Source organism: Pristiophorus japonicus, unplaced genomic scaffold (assembly GCF_044704955.1).
Source record: "Pristiophorus japonicus isolate sPriJap1 unplaced genomic scaffold, sPriJap1.hap1 HAP1_SCAFFOLD_45, whole genome shotgun sequence".
NCBI lineage: Eukaryota > Metazoa > Chordata > Chondrichthyes > Pristiophoridae > Pristiophorus > Pristiophorus japonicus.
In genome coordinates, this window is record NW_027254352.1 from 3740425 (window position 1) to 3762653 (window position 22229).

A 22229-nucleotide genomic window follows, 5' to 3' on the forward strand; every position below is an offset into this window, starting at 1 on the left:
TTCTGTCGCCTGGAGATGGGCAAAAGACTGCAGTTCAGGACAAAAACACTAAATGAAATGTTCACCCGGCACCGAGAGTGAAAAATCCCGAGAAAAGGACAGAATGAAATAGATTTCAGTGGATGCCTACCCGCACGTGATGCTGCGGATGCGCGGACATATCTTTGGTGTTCTCCACAAAAAATGCCATTTGCTACGAACAGTTTCACCTGGCGCGAAAGTGGTGAGACTTTGGAAGGAGCAAGCAGGAAAGACTGTGTTGGTCTGCTTGTTGGCAAGCAAATGTGTAGCAGCTTCCCTGGTGGTTTAGTGGTTAGGTTTCGGCGCTTTCACCGCTGCGGCCCGGGTTCGATTCCCGGTCAGGGAACATTGTATTTTCGGCCGTTTGACCTGCAAGGCTGTTCCTGAACAAATTCACAGCTCCCTGCACTCTTGCTGCCCCAACCATCAGCAGCGCATCATTCGTTGTAGTGATACAACACACACTTCTGTGCCTTCCGTTTCAAAGTGAGCAGTAAATGAGGAGATCTCGCTCAACTGGTGCTGATTGACACCGTAAATGTTGCCAATCATGGCTAACTTTAGCCTTCCGTGTACATTTTTGCGGCACATCACTCTAGCTTACCATCTGTCAATGCATTGCCAGTGTGGAAATATTCAGCATTTTAAACTTAGCAACGTCTGCAAGACTGGAATCAGTGAATGCCTGGGCCATGGCCACTGATAACTTATCCCGAGCATTCATTTGGCCTGGGCCCCTCCTATATTGCACATTGGCTCACTGTGTGTCTATGTTTAGCGTTCACAGGCAATTTACAAGCTCTGAATTTCCCAGCAGTGAATTCATGGAATGATTGATCTAACCGATATTCAACATCAGTATTGTTAAGTCTCTCCTTTATTCGCGACACTTATCTCTCTTCAGCATAGCACTGCTATGGACTGAAACTGTTAGAATTTCACCTTGCCTCGGGGTCAGTGCGGCTATGTGGGACTTCGGCCGGTCTCCCTTTCACAGCCCATCAGTGTCGAGAAAAGAACGGGATATTTTACTGACATTTTATGTTCTCAAACAGTTATAAACTCTCCAGTATATTTCCCTGTGTCTTCAAGACGGTGAGATCGAGCCTGTTGTGCAAGCTTTGTTTCTTTATGAACACTTCAGCAGAACATTAAATCAACATGTGGAATTGAATTGCTGATTGACACTGTAAATTTGCCAACATTTAACTGCAGTGTGAGAACAATCACCGTTATAATTAGGCTTCCATTACGTTCTTGCACGACATCACCCTAAGTAACCTAGTTGATCACAGCACAGATATCAGTTAATTCATTGCCAGTGCGAAAAAATACACATTTTGAACTTAGCAACGTGTACAAGACCATTGCCTGGATCGTGGGCACTGATAACGGAACATGAGCATTAAGATTTTCGGTATCATTATACTTTACATTGACACAACCTGAGCTCTGAGATGTGTTTGGGACCCATTGCCCCGAAACGAGGACAGAGTGGGTGGGGCAATTACTTCCGGGGTCAGGTTTTCTTTCAAAAAGGTGTGAGAAAACTTTGCTTCGTTCACTGTCAGACCGAAATAGTTCAGTTGGGAAGGCGTTTGATTGAAGATCCAGATGGTTCATGGCTCAATCCCGTGTTTCAGCAATTTTTGGTTATTTCGCGTTCCCTTCATTCTAAGGGTAGTGGATGATTTTATATCGGGTCGCGGGTTCGATCCCCGTACGGGCCATTCCAGTGTTTTTCATAATTTTTATTCGGTTTTTAGTCACGTTGAAAATCAAATCTTTATAATGAAACAAATCCACACAGAATCACAAGGGTTGGGAATTATTTGGAATAACAGTCATTGCTACTTGCCGACGGGGTTGAGAGGCACATCTTTCTGTTTTTTTCTGTTTCTTGGTTTGGTGATAAACGATGAACCGGAGGCCTGTTCCCGTAAATGCTCAAAAGTAGGAACAGACAGCCAGAACGGTTCTGTCGCCTGGAGATGGGCAAAAGACTGCAGTTCAGGACAAAAACACTAAATGAAATGTTCACCCGGCACCGAGAGTGAAAAATCCCGAGAAAAGGACAGAATGAAATAGATTTCAGTGGATGCCTACCCGCACGTGATGCTGCGGATGCGCGGACATATCTTTGGTGTTCTCCACAAAAAATGCCATTTGCTACGAACAGTTTTACCTGGCGCGAAAGTGGTGAGACTTTGGAAGGAGCAAGCAGGAAAGACTGTGTTGGTCTGCGTGTTGGCAAGCAAATGTGTAGCAGCTTCCCTGGTGGTTTAGTGGTTAGGTTTCGGCGCTTTCACCGCTGCGGCCCGGGTTCGATTTCCGGTCAGGGAACATTGTATTTTCGGCCGTTTGACCTGCAAGGCTGTTCCTGAACAAATTCACAGATTCACTGCACTCTTGCTGCCCCAACCATCAGCAGCGCATCATTCGTTGTAGTGATACAGCACACACTTCTGTGCCTTCCGTTTCAAAGTGAGCAGTAAATGAGGAGATCTCGCTCAACTGGTGCTGATTGACACCGTAAATGTTGCCAATCATGGCTAACTTTAGCCTTCCGTGTACATTTTTGCGGCACATCACTCTAGCTTACCATCTGTCAATGCATTGCCAGTGTGGAAATATTCAGCATTTTAAACTTAGCAACGTCTGCAAGACTGGAATCAGTGAATGCCTGGGCCATGGCCACTGATAACTTATCCCGAGCATTCATTTGGCCTGGGCCCCTCCTATATTGCACATTGGCTCACTGTGTGTCTATGTTTAGCGTTCACAGGCAATTTACAAGCTCTGAATTTCCCAGCAGTGAATTCATGGAATGATTGATCTAACCGATATTCAACATCAGTATTGTTAAGTCTCTCCTTTATTCGCGACACTTATCTCTCTTCAGCATAGCACTGCTATGGACTGAAACTGTTAGAATTTCACCTTGCCTCGGGGTCAGTGCGGCTATGTGGGACTTCGGCCGGTCTCCCTTTCACAGCCCATCAGTGTCGAGAAAAGAACGGGATATTTTACTGACATTTTATGTGCTCAAACAGTTATAAACTCTCCAGTATATTTCCCTGTGTCTTCAAGACGGTGAGATCGAGCCTGTTGTGCAAGCTTTGTTTCTTTATGAACACTTCAGCAGAACATTAAATCAACATGTGGAATTGAATTGCTGATTGACACTGTAAATTTGCCAACATTTAACTGCAGTGTGAGAACAATCACCGTTATAATTAGGCTTCCATTACGTTCTTGCACGACATCACCCTAAGTAACCTAGTTGATCACAGCACAGATATCAGTTAATTCATTGCCAGTGCGAAAAAATACACATTTTGAACTTAGCAACGTGTACAAGACCATTGCCTGGATCGTGGGCACTGATAACGGAACATGAGCATTAAGATTTTCGGTATCATTATACTTTACATTGACACAACCTGAGCTCTGAGATGTGTTTGGGACCCATTGCCCCGAAACGAGGACAGAGTGGGTGGGGCAATTCCTTCCGGAGTCAGGTTCTCTTTCAAAAAGGTGTGAGAAAACTTTGCTTCGTTCACTGTCAGACCGAAATAGTTCAGTTGGGAAGGCGTTTGATTGAAGATCCAGATGGTTCATGGCTCAATCCCGTGTTTCAGCAATTTTTGGTTATTTCGCGTTCCCTTCATTCTAAGGGTAGTGGATGATTTTATATCGGGTCGCGGGTTCGATCCCCGTACGGGCCATTCCAGTGTTTTTCATAATTTTTATTCGGTTTTTAGTCACGTTGAAAATCAAATCTTTATAATGAAACAAATCCACACAGAATCACAAGGGTTGGGAATTATTTGGAATAACAGTCATTGCTACTTGCCGACGGGGTTGAGAGGCACATCTTTCTGTTTATTTCTGTTTCTTGGTTTGGTGATAAACGATGAACCGGAGGCCTGTTCCCGTAAATGCTCAAAAGTAGGAACAGACAGCCAGAACGGTTCTGTCGCCTGGAGATGGGCAAAAGACTGCAGTTCAGGACAAAAACACTAAATGAAATGTTCACCCGGCACCGAGAGTGAAAAATCCCGAGAAAAGGACAGAATGAAATAGATTTCAGTGGATGCCTACCCGCACGTGATGCTGCGGATGCGCGGACATATCTTTGGTGTTCTCCACAAAAAATGCCATTTGCTACGAACAGTTTTACCTGGCGCGAAAGTGGTGAGACTTTGGAAGGAGCAAGCAGGAAAGACTATGTTGGTCTGTTTGTTGGCAAGCAAATGTGTAGCAGCTTCCCTGGTGGTTTAGTGGTTAGGTTTCGGCGCTTTCACCGCTGCGGCCCGGGTTCGATTTCCGGTCAGGAAACATTGTATTTTCGGCCGTTTGACCTGCAAGGCTGTTCCTGAACAAATTCACAGCTCACTGCACTCTTGCTGCCCCAACCATCAGCAGCGCATCATTCGTTGTAGTGATACAGCACACACTTCTGTGCCTTCCGTTTCAAAGTGAGCAGTAAATGAGGAGATCTCGCTCAACTGGTGCTGATTGACACCGTAAATGTTGCCAATCATGTCTAACTTTAGCCTTCCGTGTACATTTTTGCGACAAATCACTCTAGCTTACCATCTGTCAATGCATTGCCAGTATGGAAATATTCAGCATTTTAAACTTAGCAACGTCTGCAAGACTGGAATCAGTGAATGCCTGGGCCATGGCCACTGATAACTTATCCCGAGCATTCATTTGGCCTGGGCCCCTCCTATATTGCACATTGGCTCACTGTGTGTCTATGTTTAGCGTTCACAGGCAATTTACAAGCTCTGAATTTCCCAGCAGTGAATTCATGGAGTGATTGATCTAACCGATATTCAACATCAGTATTGTTAAGTCTCTCCTTTATTCGCGACACTTATCTCTCTTCAGCATAGCACTGCTATGGACTGAACCTGTTAGAATTTCACCTTGCCTCGGGGTCAGTGCGGCTATGTGGGACTTCGGCCGGTCTCCCTTTCACAGCCCATCAGTGTCGAGAAAAGAACGGGATATTTTACTGACATTTTATGTTCTCAAACAGTTATAAACTCTCCAGTATATTTCCCTGTGTCTTCAAGACGGTGAGATCGAGCCTGTTGTGCAAGCTTTGTTTCTTTATGAACACTTCAGCAGAACATTAAATCAACATGTGGAATTGAATTGCTGATTGACACTGTAAATTTGCCAACATTTAACTGCAGTGTGAGAACAATCACCGTTATAATTAGGCTTCCATTACGTTCTTGCACGACATCACCCTAAGTAACCTAGTTGATCACAGCACAGATATCAGTTAATTCATTGCCAGTGCGAAAAAATACACATTTTGAACTTAGCAACGTGTACAAGACCATTGCCTGGATCGTGGGCACTGATAACGGAACATGAGCATTAAGATTTTCGGTATCATTATACTTTACATTGACACAACCTGAGCTCTGAGATATGTTTGGGACCCATTGCCCCGAAACGAGGACAGAGTGGGTGGGGCAATTCCTTCCGGGGTCAGGTTTTCTTTCAAAAAGGTGTGAGAAAACTTTGCTTCGTTCACTGTCAGACCGAAATAGTTCAGTTGGGAAGGCGTTTGATTGAAGATCCAGATGGTTCATGGCTCAATCCCGTGTTTCAGCAATTTTTGGTTATCTCGCGTTCCCTTCATTCTAAGGGTAGTGGCTGATTTTATATCGGGACAGTGGGCTGTTCAGCGGTTGCGTGATAATAATTTTCAACATGAATTGTTTTTAGATTAAGCGGTTACGTTCTGTTACGTTCTATTTACACTCTGCGCAGTGTTGTAGATGAACAGTGAACAATGTTTAAGCGATGTGATGCGTTCAATGTTTATGCAGTAAATCTGTCATCCAGTGTGAGTTGGAAACACAATCCCCGCAGAGTGAGCTTTCACGCAACGTTAACACAACTTGTGGCCGGTTAGCTCAGTTGGTTAGAGCGTGGTGCTAATAACGCCAAGGTCGTGGGTTCGATCCCCGTACGGGCCATTCCATTGTTTTTCATAATTTTTATTCGGTTTTTAGTCACGTTGAAAATCAAATCTTTATAATGAAACAAATCCACACAGAATCCCATGGGTTGGGAATTATTTGGAATAACAGTCATTGCTACTTGCCGACGGGGTTGAGAGGCACATCTTTCTGTTTATTTCTGTTTCTTGGTTTGCTGATAAACGATGAACCGGAGGCCTGTTCCCGCAAATGCTCAAAAGTAGGAACAGACAGCCAAAACGGTTCTGTCGCCTGGAGATGGGCAAAAGACTGCAGTTCAGGACAAAAACACGAAATGAAATGTTCACCCGGCACCGAAAGTGAAAAATCCCGATAAAAGGACAGAATGAAATAGATTTCAGTGGATGCCTACCCGCACGTGATGCTGCGGATGCGCGGACATATCTTTGGTGTTCTCCACAAAAAATGCCATTTGCTACGAACAGTTTTACCTGGCGCGAAAGTGGTGAGACTTTGGAAGGACCAAGCAGGAAAGACTGTGTTGGTCTGCTTGTTGGCAAGCAAATGTGTAGCACCTTCCCTGGTGGTTTAGTGGTTAGGTTTCGGCGCTTTCACCGCTGCGGTCCGGGTTCGATTTCCGGTCAGGGAACATTGTATTTTCGGCCGTTTGACCTGCAAGGCTGTTCCTGAACAAATTCACAGCTCACTGCACTCTTGCTGCCCCAACCATCAGCAGCGCATCATTCGTTGCAGTGATACAGCACACACTTCTGTGCCTTCCGTTTCAAAGTCAGCAGTAAATGAGGAGATCTCGCTCAACGAGTGCTGATTGACACCGTAAATGTTGCCAATCATGGCTAACTTTAGCCTTCCGTGTACATTTTTGCGGCACATCACTCTAGCTTACCATCTGTCAATGCATTGCCAGTGTGGAAATATTCAGCATTTTAAACTTAGCAACGTCTGCAAGACTGGAATCAGTGAATGCCTGGGCCATTGCCACTGATAACTTATCCCGAGCATTCATTTGGCCTGGGCCCCTCCTATATTGCACATTGGCTCACTGTGTGTCTATGTTTAGCGTTCACAGGCAATTTACAAGCTCTGAATTTCCCAGCAGTGAATTCATGGAGTGATTGATCTAACCGATATTGAACATCAGTATTGTTAAGTCTCTCCTTTATTCGCGACACTTATCTCTCTTCAGCATAGCACTGCTATGGACCGAACCTGTTAGAATTTCACCTTGCCTCGGGGTCAGTGCGGCTCTGTGGGACTTCGACCGGTCTCCCTTTCACAGCCCATCAGTGTCGAGAAAAGAACGGGATATTTTACTGACATTTTATGTTCTCAAACAGTTATAAACTCTCCAGTATATTTCACTGTGTCTTCAAGACGGTGAGATCGAGCCTGTTGTGCAAGCTTTGTTTCTTTATGAACACTTCAGCAGAACATTAAATCAACATGTGGAATTGAATTGCTGATTGACACTGTAAATTTGCCAACATTTAACTGCAGTGTCAGAACAATCACCGTTATAATTAGGCTTCCATTACGTTCTTGCACGACATCACCCTAAGTAACCTAGTTGATCACAGCACAGATATCAGTTAATTCATTGCCAGTGCGAAAAAATACACATTTTGAACTTAGCAACGTGTACAAGAACATTGCCTGGATCGTGGGCACTGATAACGGAACATGAGCATTAAGATTTTCGGTATCATTATACTTTACATTGACACAACCTGAGCTCTGAGATGTGTTTGGGACCCATTGCCCCGAAACGAGGACAGAGTGGGTGGGGCAATTCCTTCCGGGGTCAGGTTTTCTTTCAAAAAGGTGTGAGAAAACTTTGCTTCGTTCACTGTCAGACCGAAATAGTTCAGTTGGGAAGGCGTTTGACTGAAGATCCAGATGGTTCATGGCTCAATCCCGTGTTTCAGCAATTTTTGGTTATTTCGCGTTCCCTTCATTCTAAGGATAGTGGCTGATTTTATATCGGGACAGTGGGCTGTTCAGCGGTTGCGTGATAATAATTTTCAACATGAATTGTTTTTAGATTAAGCTGTTACGTTCTGTTACGTTCTATTTACACTCTGCGCAGTGTTGTGGATGAACAGTGAACAATGTTTAAGCGATGTGATACGTTCAATGTTTATGCAGTAAATCTGTCATCTAGTGTGAGTTGGAAACACAATCCCCGCAGAGTGAGGTTTCACGCAACGTTAACACAACTTGTGGCGGGTTAGCTCAGTTGGTTAGAGCGTGGTGCTAATAACGCCAAGGTCGCGGGTTCGATCCCCGTACGGGCCATTCCAGTGTTTTTCATAATTTTTATTCGGTTTTTAATCACGTTGAAAATCAAATCTTTATAATGAAACAAATCCACACAGAATCCCAAGGGTTGGGAATTATTTGGAATAACAGTCATTGCTATTTGCCGACGTGGTTGAGAGGCACATCTTTCTGTTTATTTCTGTTTCTTGGTTTGCTGATAAACGATGAAACGGAGGCCTGTTCCCGTAAATGCTCAAAAGTAGGAACAGACAGCCAGAACGGTTCTGTCGCCTGGAGATGTGCAAAAGACTGCAGTTCAGGACAAAAACACTAAATGAAATGTTCACCCGGCACCGAGAGTGAAAAATCCCGAGAAAAGGACAGAATGAAATAGATTTCAGTGGATGCCTACCCGCACGTGATGCTGCGGATGCGCGGACATATCTTTGGTGTTCTCCACAAAAAATGCCATTTGCTACGAACAGTTTTACCTGGCGCGAAAGTGGTGAGACTTTGGAAGGAGCAAGCAGGAAAGACTGTGTTGGTCTGCTTGTTGGTAAGCAAATGTGTAGCAGCTTCCCTGGTGGTTTAGTGTTTAGGTTTCGGCGCTTTCACTGCTGCGGCCCGGGTTCGATTTCCGGTCAGGGAACATTGTATTTTCGGCCGTTTGACCTGCAAGGCTGTTCCTGAACAAATTCACAGCTCACTGCACTCTTGCTGCCCCAACCATCAGCAGCGCATCATTCGTTGTAGTGATACAGCACACACTTCTGTGCCTTCCGTTTCAAAGTCAGCCGTAAATGAGGAGATCTCGCTCAACTTGTGCTGATTGACACCGTAAATGTTGCCAATCATGGCTAACTTTAGCCTTCCGTGTACATTTTTGCGGCACATCACTCTAGCTTACCATCTGTCAATGCATTGCCAGTGTGGAATTATTCACCATTTTAAACTTAGCAACGTCTGCAAGACTGGAGTCAGTGAATGCCTGGGCCATGGCCACTGATAACTTATCCCGAGCATTCATTTGGCCTGGGCCCCTCCTATATTGCACATTGGCTCACAGTGTGTCTATGTTTAGCGTTCACAGGCAATTTACAAGCTCTGAATTTCCCAGCAGTGAATTCATGGAGTGATTGATCTAACCGATATTCAACATCAGTATTGTTAAGTCTCTCCTTTATTCGCGACACTTATCTCTCTTCAGCATAGCACTGCTATGGACTGAACCTGTTAGAATTTCACCTTGCCTCGGGGTCAGTGCGGCTATGTGAGACTTCGACCGGTCTCCCTTTCAGAGCCCATCAGTGTCGAGAAAAGAACGGGATATTTTACTGACATTTTATGTTCTCAAACAGTTATAAACTCTCCAGTATATTTCCCTGTGTCTTCAAGACGGTGAGATCGAGCCTGTTGTGCAAGCTTTGTTTCTTTATGAACACTTCAGCAGAGCATTAAATCAACATGTGGAATTGAATTGCTGATTGACACTGTAAATTTGCCAACATTTAACTGCAGTGTGAGAACAATCACCGTTATAATTAGGCTTCCATTACGTTCTTGCACGACATCACCCTAAGTAACCTAGTTGATCACAGCACAGATATCAGTTAATTCATTGCCAGTGCGAAAAAATACACATTTTGAACTTAGCAACGTGTACAAGACCATTGCCTGGATCGTGGGCACTGATAACGGAACATGAGCATTAAGATTTTCGTTATCATTATACTTTACATTGACACAACCTGAGCTCTGAGATGTGTTTGGGACCCATTGCCCCGAAACGAGGACAGAGTGGGTGGGGCAATTCCTTCCGGGGTCAGGTTTTCTTTCAAAAAGGTGTGAGAAAACTTTGCTTCGTTCACTGTCAGACCGAAATAGTTCAGTTGGGAAGGCGTTTGACTGAAGATCCAGATGGTTCATGGCTCAATCCCGTGTTTCAGCAATTTTTGGTTATTTCGCGTTCCCTTCATTCTAAGGATAGTGGCTGATTTTATATCGGGACAGTGGGCTGTTCAGCGGTTGCGTGATAATAATTTTCAACATGAATTGTTTTTAGATTAAGCTGTTACGTTCTGTTACGTTCTATTTACACTCTGCGCAGTGTTGTGGATGAACAGTGAACAATGTTTAAGCGATGTGATACGTTCAATGTTTATGCAGTAAATCTGTCATCTAGTGTGAGTTGGAAACACAATCCCCGCAGAGTGAGGTTTCACGCAACGTTAACACAACTTGTGGCGGGTTAGCTCAGTTGGTTAGAGCGTGGTGCTAATAACGCCAAGGTCGCGGGTTCGATCCCCGTACGGGCCATTCCAGTGTTTTTCATAATTTTTATTCGGTTTTTAATCACGTTGAAAATCAAATCTTTATAATGAAACAAATCCACACAGAATCCCAAGGGTTGGGAATTATTTGGAATAACAGTCATTGCTATTTGCCGACGTGGTTGAGAGGCACATCTTTCTGTTTATTTCTGTTTCTTGGTTTGCTGATAAACGATGAAACGGAGGCCTGTTCCCGTAAATGCTCAAAAGTAGGAACAGACAGCCAGAACGGTTCTGTCGCCTGGAGATGTGCAAAAGACTGCAGTTCAGGACAAAAACACTAAATGAAATGTTCACCCGGCACCGAGAGTGAAAAATCCCGAGAAAAGGACAGAATGAAATAGATTTCAGTGGATGCCTACCCGCACGTGATGCTGCGGATGCGCGGACATATCTTTGGTGTTCTCCACAAAAAATGCCATTTGCTACGAACAGTTTTACCTGGCGCGAAAGTGGTGAGACTTTGGAAGGAGCAAGCAGGAAAGACTGTGTTGGTCTGCTTGTTGGTAAGCAAATGTGTAGCAGCTTCCCTGGTGGTTTAGTGTTTAGGTTTCGGCGCTTTCACTGCTGCGGCCCGGGTTCGATTTCCGGTCAGGGAACATTGTATTTTCGGCCGTTTGACCTGCAAGGCTGTTCCTGAACAAATTCACAGCTCACTGCACTCTTGCTGCCCCAACCATCAGCAGCGCATCATTCGTTGTAGTGATACAGCACACACTTCTGTGCCTTCCGTTTCAAAGTCAGCCGTAAATGAGGAGATCTCGCTCAACTTGTGCTGATTGACACCGTAAATGTTGCCAATCATGGCTAACTTTAGCCTTCCGTGTACATTTTTGCGGCACATCACTCTAGCTTACCATCTGTCAATGCATTGCCAGTGTGGAATTATTCACCATTTTAAACTTAGCAACGTCTGCAAGACTGGAGTCAGTGAATGCCTGGGCCATGGCCACTGATAACTTATCCCGAGCATTCATTTGGCCTGGGCCCCTCCTATATTGCACATTGGCTCACAGTGTGTCTATGTTTAGCGTTCACAGGCAATTTACAAGCTCTGAATTTCCCAGCAGTGAATTCATGGAGTGATTGATCTAACCGATATTCAACATCAGTATTGTTAAGTCTCTCCTTTATTCGCGACACTTATCTCTCTTCAGCATAGCACTGCTATGGACTGAACCTGTTAGAATTTCACCTTGCCTCGGGGTCAGTGCGGCTATGTGAGACTTCGACCGGTCTCCCTTTCAGAGCCCATCAGTGTCGAGAAAAGAACGGGATATTTTACTGACATTTTATGTTCTCAAACAGTTATAAACTCTCCAGTATATTTCCCTGTGTCTTCAAGACGGTGAGATCGAGCCTGTTGTGCAAGCTTTGTTTCTTTATGAACACTTCAGCAGAGCATTAAATCAACATGTGGAATTGAATTGCTGATTGACACTGTAAATTTGCCAACATTTAACTGCAGTGTGAGAACAATCACCGTTATAATTAGGCTTCCATTACGTTCTTGCACGACATCACCCTAAGTAACCTAGTTGATCACAGCACAGATATCAGTTAATTCATTGCCAGTGCGAAAAAATACACATTTTGAACTTAGCAACGTGTACAAGACCATTGCCTGGATCGTGGGCACTGATAACGGAACATGAGCATTAAGATTTTCGTTATCATTATACTTTACATTGACACAACCTGAGCTCTGAGATGTGTTTGGGACCCATTGCCCCGAAACGAGGACAGAGTGGGTGGGGCAATTCCTTCCGGGGTCAGGTTTTCTTGCAAAAAGTTGTGAGAAAACTTTGCTTCGTTCACTGTCAGACCGAAATAGTTCAGTTGGGAAGGCGTTTGACTGAAGATCCAGATTGTTCATGGCTCAATCCCGTGTTTCAGCAATTTTTGGTTATTTCGCGTTCCCTTCATTCTAAGGGTAGTGGCTGATTTTATATCGGGACAGTGGGCTGTTCAGCGGTTGCGTGATAATAATTTTCAACGTGAATTTTTTTTAGATTAAGCTGTTACGTTCTGTTACGTTCTATTTACACTCTGCGCACTGTTGTAGATGAACAGTGAACAATGTTTAAGCGATGTGATGCGTTCAATGTTTATGCAGTAAATCTGTCATCCAGTGTGAGTTGGAAACACAATCCCCGCAGAGTGAGCTTTCACGCAATGTTAACACAACTTGTGGCCGGTTAGCTCAGTTGGTTAGAGCGTGGTGCTAATAACGCCAAGGTCGCGGGTTCGATCCCCGTACGGGCCATTCCAGTGTTTTTCATAATTTTTATTCGGTTTTTAGTCACGTTGAAAATCAAACCTTTATAATGAAACAAATCCACACAGAATCCCAAGGGTTGGGAATTATTTGGAATAACAGTCATTGCTATTTGCCGACGTGGTTGAGAGGCACATCTTTCTGTTTATTTCTGTTTCTTGGTTTGCTGATAAACGATGAAACGGAGGCCTGTTCCCGTAAATGCTCAAAAGTAGGAACAGACAGCCAGAACGGTTCTGTCGCCTGGAGATGTGCAAAAGACTGCAGTTCAGGACAAAAACACTAAATGAAATGTTCACCCGGCACCGAGAGTGAAAAATCCCGAGAAAAGGACAGAATGAAATAGATTTCAGTGGATGCCTACCCGCACGTGATGCTGCGGATGCGCGGACATATCTTTGGTGTTCTCCACAAAAAATGCCATTTGCTACGAACAGTTTTACCTGGCGCGAAAGTGGTGAGACTTTGGAAGGAGCAAGCAGGAAAGACTGTGTTGGTCTGCTTGTTGGTAAGCAAATGTGTAGCAGCTTCCCTGGTGGTTTAGTGTTTAGGTTTCGGCGCTTTCACTGCTGCGGCCCGGGTTCGATTTCCGGTCAGGGAACATTGTATTTTCGGCCGTTTGACCTGCAAGGCTGTTCCTGAACAAATTCACAGCTCACTGCACTCTTGCTGCCCCAACCATCAGCAGCGCATCATTCGTTGTAGTGATACAGCACACACTTCTGTGCCTTCCGTTTCAAAGTCAGCAGTAAATGAGGAGATCTCGCTCAACTTGTGCTGATTGACACCGTAAATGTTGCCAATCATGGCTAACTTTAGCCTTCCGTGTACATTTTTGCGGCACATCACTCTAGCTTACCATCTGTCAATGCATTGCCAGTGTGGAATTATTCACCATTTTAAACTTAGCAACGTCTGCAAGACTGGAGTCAGTGAATGCCTGGGCCATGGCCACTGATAACTTATCCCGAGCATTCATTTGGCCTGGGCCCCTCCTATATTGCACATTGGCTCACAGTGTGTCTATGTTTAGCGTTCACAGGCAATTTACAAGCTCTGAATTTCCCAGCAGTGAATTCATGGAGTGATTGATCTAACCGATATTCAACATCAGTATTGTTAAGTCTCTCCTTTATTCGCGACACTTATCTCTCTTCAGCATAGCACTGCTATGGACTGAACCTGTTAGAATTTCACCTTGCCTCGGGGTCAGTGCGGCTATGTGAGACTTCGACCGGTCTCCCTTTCAGAGCCCATCAGTGTCGAGAAAAGAACGGGATATTTTACTGACATTTTATGTTCTCAAACAGTTATAAACTCTCCAGTATATTTCCCTGTGTCTTCAAGACGGTGAGATCGAGCCTGTTGTGCAAGCTTTGTTTCTTTATGAACACTTCAGCAGAACATTAAATCAACATGTGGAATTGAATTGCTGATTGACACTGTAAATTTGCCAACATTTAACTGCAGTGTGAGAACAATCACCGTTATAATTAGGCTTCCATTACGTTCTTGCACGACATCACCCTAAGTAACCTAGTTGATCACAGCACAGATATCAGTTAATTCATTGCCAGTGCGAAAAAATACACATTTTGAACTTAGCAACGTGTACAAGACCATTGCCTGGATCGTGGGCACTGATAACGGAACATGAGCATTAAGATTTTCGTTATCATTATACTTTACATTGACACAACCTGAGCTCTGAGATGTGTTTGGGACCCATTGCCCCGAAACGAGGACAGAGTGGGTGGGGCAATTCCTTCCGGGGTCAGGTTTTCTTGCAAAAAGTTGTGAGAAAACTTTGCTTCGTTCACTGTCAGACCGAAATAGTTCAGTTGGGAAGGCGTTTGACTGAAGATCCAGATTGTTCATGGCTCAATCCCGTGTTTCAGCAATTTTTGGTTATTTCGCGTTCCCTTCATTCTAAGGGTAGTGGCTGATTTTATATCGGGACAGTGGGCTGTTCAGCGGTTGCGTGATAATAATTTTCAACGTGAATTTTTTTTAGATTAAGCTGTTACGTTCTGTTACGTTCTATTTACACTCTGCGCACTGTTGTAGATGAACAGTGAACAATGTTTAAGCGATGTGATGCGTTCAATGTTTATGCAGTAAATCTGTCATCCAGTGTGAGTTGGAAACACAATCCCCGCAGAGTGAGCTTTCACGCAATGTTAACACAACTTGTGGCCGGTTAGCTCAGTTGGTTAGAGCGTGGTGCTAATAACGCCAAGGTCGCGGGTTCGATCCCCGTACGGGCCATTCCAGTGTTTTTCATAATTTTTATTCGGTTTTTAGTCACGTTGAAAATCAAACCTTTATAATGAAACAAATCCACACAGAATCCCAAGGGTTGGGAATTATTTGGAATAACAGTCATTGCTACTTGCCGACGGGGTGGAGAGGCACATCTTTCTGTTTATTTCTGTTTCTTGGTTTGCTGATAAACGATGAACTGGAGGCCTGTTCCCGTAAATGCTCAAAAGTAGGAACAGACAGCCAGAACGGTTCTGTCGCCTGGAGATGTGCAAAAGACTGCAGTTCAGGACAAAAACACTAAATGAAATGTTCACCCGGCACCGAGAGTGAAAAATCCCGAGAAAAGGACAGAATGAAATAGATTTCAGTGGATGCCTACCCGCACGTGATGCTGCGGATGCGCGGACATATCTTTGGTGTTCTCCAAAAAAATGCCATTTGCTACGAACAGTTTTACCTGGCGCGAAAGTGGTGAGACTTTGGAAGGAGCAAACAGGAAAGACTGTGCTGGTCTGCTTGTTGGCAAGCAAATGTGTAGCAGCTTCTTTGGTGGTTTAGTGGTTCGGTTTCGGCGATTTCACCGCTGCGGCCAGGGTTCGATTTCCGGTCAGGGAACATTGTATATTCGGCCGTTTGACCTGCAAGGCTGTTCCTGAACAAATTCACAGCTCACTGCACTCTTGCTGCCCCTAACATCAGCAGCGCATCATTCGTTGTAGCGATACAGCACACACTTCTGTGCCTTCCGTTTCAAAGTCAGCAGTAAATGAGGAGATCTCGCTCAACTAGTGCTGATTGACACCGTAAATGTTGCCAATCATGGCAAACTTTAGCCTTCCGTGTACATTTTTGCGGCACATCACTCTAGCTTACCATCTGTCAATGCATTGCCAGTGTGGAAATATTCAGCATTTTAAACTTAGCAACGTCTGCAAGACTGGAATCAGTGAATGCCTGGGCCATGGCCACTGATAACTTATCCCGAGCATTCATTTGGCCTGGGCCCCTCCTATATTGCACATTGGCTCACTGTGTGTCTATGTTTAGCGTTCACAGGCAATTTACAAGCTCTGAATTTCCCAGCAGTGAATTCATGGAGTGATTGATCTAACCGATACTCAACATCAGTATTGTTAAGTCTCTCCTTTATTCGCGACACTTATCTCTCTTCAGCATAGCACTGCTATGGACTGAACCTGTTAGAATTTCACCTTGCCTCGGGGTCAGTGCGGCTATGTGGGACTTCGACCGGTCTCCCTTTCAGAGCCCATCAGTGTCGAGAAAAGAACGGGATATTTTACTGACATTTTATGTTCTCAAACAGTTATAAACTCTCCAGTATATTTCCCTGTGTCTTCAAGACGGTGAGATCGAGCCTGTTGTGCAAGGTTTGTTTCTTTATGAACACGTCAGCAGAACATTAAATCAACATGTGGAATTGAATTGCTGATTGACACTGTAAATTTGCCAACATTTAACTGCAGTGTGAGAACAATCACCATTATAATTAGGCTTCCATTACGTTCTTGCACGACATCACCCTAAGTAACCTAGTTGATCACAGCACAGATATCAGTTAATTCATTGCCAGTGCGAAAAAATACACATTTTGAACTTAGCAACGTGTACAAGACCATTGCCTGGATCGTGGGCACTGATAACGGAACATGAGCATTAAGATTTTCGGTATCATTATACTTTACATTGACACAACCTGAGCTGTGAGATGTGTTTGGGACCCATTGCCCCGAAACGAGGACAGAGTGGGTGGGGCAATTCCTTCCGGGGTCAGGTTTTCTTTCAAAAAGGTGTGAGAAAACTTTGCTTCGTTCACTGTCAGACCGAAATAGTTCAGTTGGGAAAAGTTTGACTGAAGATCCAGATTGTTCATGGCTCAATCCCGTGTTTCAGCAATTTTTGGTTATTTCGCGTTCCCTTCATTCTAAGGGTAGTGGCTGATTTTATATCGGGACAGTGGGCTGTTCAGCGGTTGCGTGATAATAATTTCCAACATGAATTTTTTTTAGATTAAGCTGTTACGTTCTGTTACGTTCTATTTACACTCTGCGCAGTGTTGTAGATGAACAGTGAACAATGCTTAAGCGATGTGATGCGTTCAATGTTTATGCAGTAAATCTGTCATCCAGTGTGAGTTGGAAACACAATCCCCGCAGAGTGAGCTTTCACGCAATGTTAACACAACTTGTGGCCGGTTAGCTCAGTTGGTTAGAGCGTGGTGCTAATAACGCCAAGGTCGCGGGTTCGATCCCCGTACGGGCCATTCCAGTGTTTTTCATAATTTTTATTCGGTTTTTAGTCACGTTGAAAATCAAATCTTTATAATGAAACAAATCCACACAGAATCCCAAGGGTTGGGAATTATTTGGAATAACAGTCATTGCTACTTGCCGACGGGGTTGAGAGGCACATCTTTCTGTTTATTTCTGTTTCTTGGTTTGCTGATAAACGATGAACCGGAGGCCTGTTCCCGTAAATGCTCAAAAGTAGGAACAGACAGCCAGAACGGTTCTGTCGCCTGGAGATGTGCAAAAGACTGCAGTTCAGGACAAAAACACTAAATGAAATGTTCACCCGGCACCGAGAGTGAAAAATCCCGAGAAAAGGACAGAATGAAATAGATTTCAGTGGATGCCTACCCGCACGTGATGCTGCGGATGCGCGGACATATCTTTGGTGTTCTCCAAAAAAATGCCATTTGCTACGAACAGTTTTACCTGGCGCGAAAGTGGTGAGACTTTGGAAGGAGCAAACAGGAAAGACTGTGTTGGTCTGCTTGTTGGCAAGCAAATGTGTAGCAGCTTCCCTGGTGGTTTAGTGGTTCGGTTTCGGCGATTTCACCGCTGCGGCCCGGGTTCGATTTCCGGTCAGGGAACATTGTATGTTCGGCCGTTTGACCTGCAAGGCTGTTCCTGAACAAATTCACAGCTCACTGCATTCTTGCTGCCCCTAACATCAGCAGCGCATCATTCGTTGTAGCGATACAGCACACACTTCTGTGCCTTCCGTTTCAAAGTCAGCAGTAAATGAGGAGATCTCGCTCAACTAGTGCTGATTGACACCGTAAATGTTGCCAATCATGGCAAACTTTAGCCTTCCGTGTACATTTTTGCGGCACATCACTCTAGCTTACCATCTGTCAATGCATTGCCAGTGTGGAAATATTCAGCATTTTAAACTTAGCAACGTCTGCAAGACTGGAATCAGTGAATGCCTGGGCCATGGCCACTGATAACTTATCCCGAGCATTCATTTGGCCTGGGCCCCTCCTATATTGCACATTGGCTCACTGTGTGTCTATGTTTTGCGTTCACAGGCAATTTACAAGCTCTGAATTTCCCAGCAGTGAATTCATGGAGTGATTGATCTAACCGATATTCAACATCAGTATTGTTAAGTCTCTCCTTTATTCGCGACACTTATCTCTCTTCAGCATAGCACTGCTATGGACTGAACCTGTTAGAATTTCACCTTGCCTCGGGGTCAGTGCGGCTATGTGGGACTTCGACCGGTCTCCCTTTCACAGCCCATCAGTGTCGAGAAAAGAACGGGATATTTTACTGACATTTTATGTTCTCAAACAGTTATAAACTCTCCAGTATATTTCCCTGTGTCTTCAAGACGGTGAGATCGAGCCTGTTGTGCAAGCTTTGTTTCTTTATGAACACTTCAGCAGAACATTAAATCAACATGTGGAATTGAATTGCTGATTGACACTGTAAATTTGCCAACATTTAACTGCAGTGTGAGAACAATCACCGTTATAATTAGGCTTCCATTACGTTCTTGCACGACATCACCCTAAGTAACCTAGTTGATCACAGCACAGATATCAGTTAATTCATTGCCAGTGCGAAAAAATACACATTTTGAACTTAGCAACGTGTACAAGACCATTGCCTGGATCGTGGGCACTGATAACGGAACATGAGCATTAAGATTTTCGGTATCATTATACTTTACATTGACACAACCTGAGCTCTGAGATGTGTTTGGGACCCATTGCCCCGAAACGAGGACAGAGTGGGTGGGGCAATTCCTTCCGGGGTCAGTTTTTCTTTCAAAAAGGTGTGAGAAAACTTTGCTTCGTTCACTGCCAGACCGAAATAGTTCAGTTGGGAAAAGTTTGACTGAAGATCCAGATTGTTCATGGCTCAATCCCGTGTTTCAGCAATTTTTGGTTATTTCGCGTTCCCTTCATTCTAAGGGTAGTGGCTGATTTTATATCGGGACAGTGGGCTGTTCAGCGGTTGCGTGACAATAATTTTCAACGTGAATTTTTTTTAGATTAAGCTGTTACGTTCTGTTACGTTCTATTTACACTCTGCGCAGTGTTGTAGATGAACAGTGAACAATGTTTAAGCGATGTGATGCGTTCAATGTTTATGCAGTAAATCTGTCATCCAGTGTGAGTTGGAAACACAATCCCCGCAGAGTGAGCTTTCACGCAACGTTAACACAACTTGTGGCGGGTTAGCTCAGTTGGTTAGAGCGTGGTGCTAATAACGCCAATGTCGCGGGTTCGATCCCCGTACGGGCCATTCCAGTGTTTTTCATAATTTTTATTCGGTTTTTAGTCACGTTGAAAATCAAATCTTTACAATGAAACAAATCCACACAGAATCCCAAGGGTTGGGAATTATTTGGAATAACAGTCATTGCTACTTGCCGACGGGGTGGAGAGGCACATCTTTCTGTTTATTTCTGTTTCTTGGTTTGCTGATAAACGATGAACCGGAGGCCTGTTCCCGTAAATGCTCAAAAGTAGGAACAGACAGCCAGAACGGTTCTGTCACCTGGAGATGTGCAAAAGACTGCAGTTCAGGACAAAAACACTAAATGAAATATTCACCCGGCACCGAGAGTGAAAAATCCCGAGAAAAGGACAGAATGAAATAGATTTCAGTGGATGCCTACCCGCACGTGATGCTGCGGATGCGCGGACATATCTTTGGTGTTCTCCAAAAAAATGCCATTTGCTACGAACAATTTTACCTGGCGCGAAAGTGGTGAGACTTTGGAAGGAGCAAGCAGGAAAGACTGTGTTGGTCTGCTTGTTGGCAAGCAAATGTGTAGCAGCTTCCCTGGTGGTTTAGTGGTTAGGTTTCGGCGCTTTCACCGCTGCGGCCCGGTTTCGATTTACGGTCAGGAAACATTGTATTTTCGGCCGTTTGACCTGCAAGGCTGTTCCTGAACAAATTCACAGCTCACTGCACTCTTGCTGCCCCAACCATCAGCAGCGCATCATTCGTTGTAGCGACACAGAACACACTTCTGTGCCTTCCGTTTCAAAGTCAGCAGTAAATGAGGAGATCTCGCTCAACTAGTGCTGATTGAAACCGTAAATGTTGCCAATCATGGCTAACTTTAGCCTTCCGTGTACATTTTTGCGGCACATCACTCTAGCTTACCATCTGTCAATGCATTGCCAGTGTGGAAATATTCAGCATTTTAAACTTAGCAACGTCTGCAAGAGTGGAATCAGTGAATGCCTGGGCCATGGCCACTGATAACTTCTCCCGAGCATTCATTTGGCCTGGGCCCCTCCTATATTGCACATTGGCTCACTGTGTGTCTATGTTTTGCGTTCACAGGCAATTTACAAGCTCTGAATTTCCCAGCAGTGAATTCATGGAGTGATTGATCTAACCGATATTCAACATCAGTATTGTTAAGTCTCTCCTTTATTCGCGACACTTATCTCTCTTCAGCATAGCACTGCTATGGACTGAACCTGTTAGAATTTCACCTTGCCTCGGGGTCAGTGCGGCTATGTGGGACTTCGACCGGTCTCCCTTTCACAGCCCATCAGTGTCGAGAAAAGAACGGGATATTTTACTGACATTTTATGTTCTCAAACAGTTATAAACTCTCCAGTATATTTCCCTGTGTCTTCAAGACGGTGAGATCGAGCCTGTTGTGCAAGCTTTGTTTCTTTATGAACACTTCAGCAGAACATTAAATCAACATGTGGAATTGAATTGCTGATTGACACTGTAAATTTGCCAACATTTAACTGCAGTGTGAGAACAATCACCGTTATAATTAGGCTTCCATTACGTTCTTGCACGACATCACCCTAAGTAACCTAGTTGATCACAGCACAGATATCAGTTAATTCATTGCCAGTGCGAAAAAATACACATTTTGAACTTAGCAACGTGTACAAGACCATTGCCTGGATCGTGGGCACTGATAACGGAACATGAGCATTAAGATTTTCGGTATCATTATACTTTACATTGACACAACCTGAGCTCTGAGATGTGTTTCGGACCCATTGCCCCGAAACGAGGACAGAGTGGGTGGGGCAATTCCTTCCGGGGTCAGTTTTTCTTTCAAAAAGGTGTGAGAAAACATTGCTTCGTTCACTGCCAGACCGAAATAGTTCAGTTGGGAAAAGTTTGACTGAAGATCCAGATTGTTCATGGCTCAATCCCGTGTTTCAGCAATTTTTGGTTATTTCGCGTTCCCTTCATTCTAAGGGTAGTGGCTGATTTTATATCGGGACAGTGGGCTGTTCAGCGGTTGCGTGATAATAATTTTCAACGTGAATTTTTTTTAGATTAAGCTGTTACGTTCTGTTACGTTCTATTTACACTCTGCGCAGTGTTGTAGATGAACAGTGAACAATGTTTAAGCGATGTGATGCGTTCAATGTTTATGCAGTAAATCTGTCATCCAGTGTGAGTTGGAAACACAATCCCCGCAGAGTGAGCTTTCACGCAACGTTAACACAACTTGTGGCGGGTTAGCTCAGTTGGTTAGAGCGTGGTGCTAATAACGCCAATGTCGCGGGTTCGATCCCCGTACGGGCCATTCCAGTGTTTTTCATAATTTTTATTCGGTTTTTAGTCACGTTGAAAATCAAATCTTTACAATGAAACAAATCCACACAGAATCCCAAGGGTTGGGAATTATTTGGAATAACAGTCATTGCTACTTGCCGACGGGGTGGAGAGGCACATCTTTCTGTTTATTTCTGTTTCTTGGTTTGCTGATAAACGATGAACCGGAGGCCTGTTCCCGTAAATGCTCAAAAGTAGGAACAGACAGCCAGAACGG

General features: G+C 44.3%; 9 non-coding genes across 9 annotated transcripts; all 9 read left to right on the forward strand.

Annotated features, from left to right (window-relative positions):
• The first annotated feature begins 295 nt into the window (after window positions 1–295).
• Window positions 296–367, forward strand: trnae-uuc (transfer RNA glutamic acid (anticodon UUC)). Its single transcript has one exon. It is a non-coding gene; the product is annotated as a tRNA-Glu (tRNA).
• A 5588-nt stretch (window positions 368–5955) lies between these two features.
• trnai-aau (transfer RNA isoleucine (anticodon AAU)) lies at window positions 5956–6029 on the forward strand. The gene has a single exon. It is a non-coding gene; the product is annotated as a tRNA-Ile (tRNA).
• A 2206-nt stretch (window positions 6030–8235) lies between these two features.
• On the forward strand, window positions 8236–8309 carry trnai-aau (transfer RNA isoleucine (anticodon AAU)). The gene has a single exon. It is a non-coding gene; the product is annotated as a tRNA-Ile (tRNA).
• Window positions 8310–10515: 2206 nt separating this feature from the next.
• trnai-aau (transfer RNA isoleucine (anticodon AAU)) lies at window positions 10516–10589 on the forward strand. Its single transcript has one exon. It is a non-coding gene; the product is annotated as a tRNA-Ile (tRNA).
• Window positions 10590–12795: 2206 nt separating this feature from the next.
• Window positions 12796–12869, forward strand: trnai-aau (transfer RNA isoleucine (anticodon AAU)). The gene has a single exon. It is a non-coding gene; the product is annotated as a tRNA-Ile (tRNA).
• Window positions 12870–15075: 2206 nt separating this feature from the next.
• On the forward strand, window positions 15076–15149 carry trnai-aau (transfer RNA isoleucine (anticodon AAU)). Its single transcript has one exon. It is a non-coding gene; the product is annotated as a tRNA-Ile (tRNA).
• Window positions 15150–17353: 2204 nt separating this feature from the next.
• Window positions 17354–17427, forward strand: trnai-aau (transfer RNA isoleucine (anticodon AAU)). Its single transcript has one exon. It is a non-coding gene; the product is annotated as a tRNA-Ile (tRNA).
• Window positions 17428–19631: 2204 nt separating this feature from the next.
• On the forward strand, window positions 19632–19705 carry trnai-aau (transfer RNA isoleucine (anticodon AAU)). Its single transcript has one exon. It is a non-coding gene; the product is annotated as a tRNA-Ile (tRNA).
• Window positions 19706–21909: 2204 nt separating this feature from the next.
• On the forward strand, window positions 21910–21983 carry trnai-aau (transfer RNA isoleucine (anticodon AAU)). Its single transcript has one exon. It is a non-coding gene; the product is annotated as a tRNA-Ile (tRNA).
• Window positions 21984–22229: the final 246 nt, after the last annotated feature.